The 4738-nt window shown below is 45.0% G+C and overlaps 1 long non-coding RNA gene across 5 annotated transcripts; it reads left to right on the top strand.

The window, feature by feature from the left end:
- The first annotated feature begins 1468 nt into the window (after window positions 1-1468).
- Window positions 1469-3078, top strand: LOC118948984. 5 transcript variants are annotated; one of them, XR_005042234.1, is made up of 5 exons: window positions 1469-1670; window positions 1835-2191; window positions 2320-2411; window positions 2453-2590; window positions 2632-3077. It is a non-coding gene; the product is annotated as an uncharacterized LOC118948984 (long non-coding RNA). The 5 variants fall into 5 exon arrangements; XR_005042235.1 differs by having other exon boundaries at window positions 1753-2191; window positions 2320-2590; window positions 2632-3078; XR_005042236.1 differs by having other exon boundaries at window positions 1469-1624; window positions 1794-2191; window positions 2320-2590.
- The last annotated feature ends 1660 nt before the right edge of the window (window positions 3079-4738 follow it).

Raw genomic sequence — 4738 nt, 5'->3', positions numbered from 1 at the left:
CAAACTAAAATAAATGAATTGCAAAAATAGACAATCCAACTCACAAAAGTATATATATATATATATATATATATATATATATATATATATTATGTAGGAGCTACCCGAATGTAATTTTTGGTGAGTTTGGACATTTACAAGTGAATGTAAACAAGATACAACTGAAAAAAGTGTCTGGGAGTTGCTATGGCAACGGGCCTGCTCTGCTCGGAGAAGATGTGGGCGGAGCCCAAAAAAAAACCACCAGGAAGTCAAGCTGCAGCCGGTGACTGTGTAGATAACTAATCCAAAAGGGATTTGACTTTCCAAACATAGCAGAAAAGCTAACACGATATGTTGCCCCGTGACCTTATTAATACAACCACTTACTTAGATAACTAGCAAGTTAAACTTAGAGGTTGACCTAACGCAGAATTCTTCCTTTTTCAGGAAAAAAAAATAGATAAAACGCATAAAATAATATCTTTCTACGTTTTGTAATTGCAGATATTAAATGTTTCTTATTGTAATTTGTGCTCAGCGTCAAACTAATTGTGTTCTTCAGTTTTATTCATCCGTTATTCTACCAGGTAAATTGACTGAGAACACGTTCTCATTGACAGCAACGACCTGGGGAATAGTTACAGGGGAGAGGAGGGGGATTAATGAGCCAATTGTAAACTGGGATTATTAGGTGACCGTGATGGTTTGAGGGCCAGATTGGGAATTTAGCCAGGACACCGGGGTTAACACCCCTACTCTTACGATAAGTGCCATGGGCTTTTTAATGACCTCAGAGAGTCAGGACACCCGTTTAACGTCCCATCCGAAAGACGGCACCCTGCACAGGGCAATGTCCCCAATTACTGGCCTGGGGCAGTTGGGATATTTTTTTAGACCAGAGGAAAGAGCAACCCTGCTTAGCTTCAGAAGCAAGCCAGCAGTGGTATGCAGGGTGGTATGTTGCTGGTATACAGGGTGGTATGCAGGGTGGTATGCTGCTGGTATGCAGGGTGGTATGCAAGGTGGTATGCTGCTGGTATGCAGGGTGGTATGCTGTTGGTATGCAGGGTGGTATGCAGGGTGGAATGCAGGGTGGTATGCTGCTGGTATGCAGGGTGGTATGTTGCTGGTATACAGGGTGGTATGCAGGGAGGTATGTTGCTGGTGTACAGGGTGGTATGCAGCGTGGTATGCTGCTGGTATGCAGGGTGGTATGCAGGGTGGTATGCTGCTGGTATGCAGGGTGGTATGCTGATGGTATGCAGGGTGGTATGCAGGGTGGTATGCAGGGTGGTATGCAGGATGGTATGCAGGGTGGTATGCAGGGTGGTATGCTGCTGGTATGCAGGGTGGTATGCAGGGTGGTATGCAGGATGGTATGCATTGTGGTATGCAGGATGGTATGCAGGGTGGTATGCAGGGTGGTATGCTGCACAGTTGCACTTCTCCACTCAGATGATGATTCAGGAACAGATAAATCCAATAGGATCTATCTATGGAGATGTATAGGTGAATAGTGCCCAATATGATCTATCTATGGAGATGAGATGTATAGGTGAATAGTGTCCAATAGGATCTATCTATGGAGATGTATAGGTGAATAGTGTCCAATATGATCTATCTATGGAGATGAGATGTATAGGTGAATAGTGTCCAATAGGATCTATCTATGGAGATGAGATGTATAGGTGAATAGTGCCCAATAGGATCTATCTATGGAGATGTATAGGTGAACAGTGTCCAATAGGATCTCTCTATGGAGATGTATAGGTGAATAGTGTCCAATAGGATCTCTCTATGGAGATGTATAGGTGAATAGTGCCCAATAGGATCTATCTATGGAGATGTATAGGTGAATAGTGTCCAATAGGATCTATCTATGGAGATGAGATGTATAGGTGAATAGTGCCCAATAGGATCTATCTATGGAGAGGAGATGTATAGGTGAATGGTGTCCAATAGGATCTATCTATGGAGATGAGATGTATAGATGAATAGTGTCCAATATGATCTATCTATGGAGATGAGATGTATAGATTAATAGTGTCCAATAGGATCTATCTATGGAGATGAGATGTATAGATGAATAGTGTCCAATAGGATCTATCTATGGAGAGGAGATGTATAGGTGAATAGTGTCCAATAGGATCTATCTATGGAGAGGAGATGTATAGATGAATAGTGTCCAATAGGATCTATCTATGGAGATGTATAGGTGAAAAGTGCCCAATAGGATCTATCTATGGAGATGAGATGTATAGGTGAATAGTGTCCAATAGGATCTATATATGGAGATGTATAGGTGAATGGTGTCCAATAGGATCTATCTATGGAGAGGAGATGTATAGGTGAATAGTGTCCAATAGGATCTATCTATGAAGATGAGATGTATAGGTGAATAGTGTCCAATAGGATCTATCTATGGAGATGTATAGGTGAAAAGTGTCCAATAGGATATATCTATGGAGAGGAGATGTATAGGTGAATGGTGTCCAATAGGATCTATCTATGGAGATGAGATGTATAGGTGAATAGTGTCCAATAGGATCTATCTATGGAGATGAGATGTACAGGTGAATAGTGTCCAATAGGATCTATCTATGGAGATGTATAGGTGAAAAGTGTCCAATAGGATATATCTATGGAGAGGAGATGTATAGGTGAATAGTGTCCAATAGGATCTATCTATGGAGATGTATAGGTGAATAGTGTCCAATAGGATCTATCTATGGAGATGTATAGGTGAATAGTGTCCAATAGGATCTATCTATGGAGATGAGATGTATAGGTGAATAGTGCCCAATAGGATCTATCTATGGAGATGTATAGGTGAATAGTGCCCAACAGGATCTATCTATGCTGTGTTGTTCCCACAATTGGTGTGTTTCAGTGAGGATGAGGAGGAAAGAGGATTTACTGCTGCAAGAGAGACTGATTGGAAAAGCAGCTTTACCAAGTATCCCAAATAGCACACTATTCCCTATGTAGTACACTAGGGTCTGAAGGCTTGTGGTCCAATGTAGTGCACTACACTAGGGAATAGGAGTGCCATTTGGGACGGAGGCAGTGGATAGAGGGAGGAAAATCTACCCAGCGGATTAAATTATGATCGACATCTGTCACACACACACACACACACACACACACACACACACACACACACACACACACACACACACACACACACACACATACTCGCACATTGGGGACACACACATACTCGCACATCGGACACACACACACACACACACACACACACACACACACACACACACACACACACACACACACATCGGACACACACATATACTCGCACATCGGACACACACACACACACACACACACACACACACACACACACACCGGTAACCCTGCCCTGATCCTTGCCATATGGTGCTGTCTTAACAGTGGTGGTAGACACCAGATGTTACATTGTGTTAACTAGGAAAGGAGGAGAGGGGTGAGGAGGGGGAGGTTATGGAGGTGAGGAGGGGGAGATTATGGAGGTGAGGAGGGGGAGGTTATGGAGGTGAGGGGTGAGTAGGGGGAGGTTATGGAGGTGAGGAGGGGGAGGTTAGTGGGTGAGGAGGGGGAGGTTATGGAGGTGAGGAGGGGGAGGTTATGGAGGTGAGGTGGGGGAGGTTATGGAGGTGAGGAGGGGAAGGTTATAGAGGTGAGGAGGGGGAGGTAATGGAGGTGAGGAGGGGGAGGTTATGGAGGAGAGGAGGGGGAGGTTATGGGGGTGAGGAGGGGGAGGTTATGGAGGTGAGGAGGGGGAGGTTAGTGGGTGAGGAGGGGAAGGTTATGGAGGTGAGGGGTGAGGAGGGGGAGGTTATGGAGGTGAGGGGTTAGTGGGCGAGGAGGGGGAGGTTATGGGGTGAGAGGTATTGAAGGGTGAGGGGTATTGACTCTAACTAGTTGACTCTCTATCTGACTCTCTATTTGACTCTCTTGCTGACTCTCTAGTTGACTTTCTGACTCTCTAGTTGACTTTCTGACTCTCTAGTTGACTCTCTGACTGACTCTCTAGCCAGCTCTCTAGTTGACTCTAGCTGACTCTTTAGCTGACTCTCTAGCTGACTCTTTAGCTGACTCTCTAGTTGACTCTCTAGCTGACTCTCTAGCTGACTCTTTAGCTGACTCTCTAGTTGACTCTCTAGCTGACTCTCTAGCTGACTCTCTAGCTGACTCTCTAGCTGACTCTCTAGCTGACTCTCTAGCTGACTCTCTAGCTGACTCTCTAGTTGACTATCTGACTCTCTAGTTGACTCTCTCTAGTTGACTCACTAGTTGACTTTCTAGCTGACTTTCTAGTTGACTCTGAGTCTTTAGCTGACTCTCTAGTTGACTCTCTAGTTGACTCTCTAGCTGACTTTTTAGCTGACTTTCTAGTTGACTCTGAGTCTTTAGCTGACTCTCTTGTTGTCTCTCTAGCTGACTCTCAAGTTGACTCTCTCTAGTTGACTTTCTAGCTGACTTTCTAGTTTCTCCCCAGGTTGGAGAGTAGAGGAGGGGGAGAGTGATGGACAGGAGGAGGGAGAGAGTGGATTGGAAGAGGGGCAGAGTAGGAGGAAAGAGAGAGAGACGAGGGAAAGAGGGAGAAGAGGGGAAGAGGGGGAGAGGAGGGAAAGAGGGAGAGACGAGGGAAAGAGGGAGAAAGGAGGGGAAGAGAGACAGAGGAGGAGGAAAGAGACAGAGAGGAGGGAGGATACAGATTGACAGAACGAGGTGTATAGGAAGTGTCTGCTAGAGATGT

This window comes from Oncorhynchus mykiss, unplaced genomic scaffold, assembly GCF_013265735.2.
Source record: "Oncorhynchus mykiss isolate Arlee unplaced genomic scaffold, USDA_OmykA_1.1 un_scaffold_281, whole genome shotgun sequence".
In the NCBI taxonomy this organism is placed as follows: Eukaryota; Metazoa; Chordata; class Actinopteri; order Salmoniformes; family Salmonidae; genus Oncorhynchus; species Oncorhynchus mykiss.
Note: the sequence above shows the minus strand (reverse complement) of the source record. Positions and strands in the feature narration are given on the sequence as shown.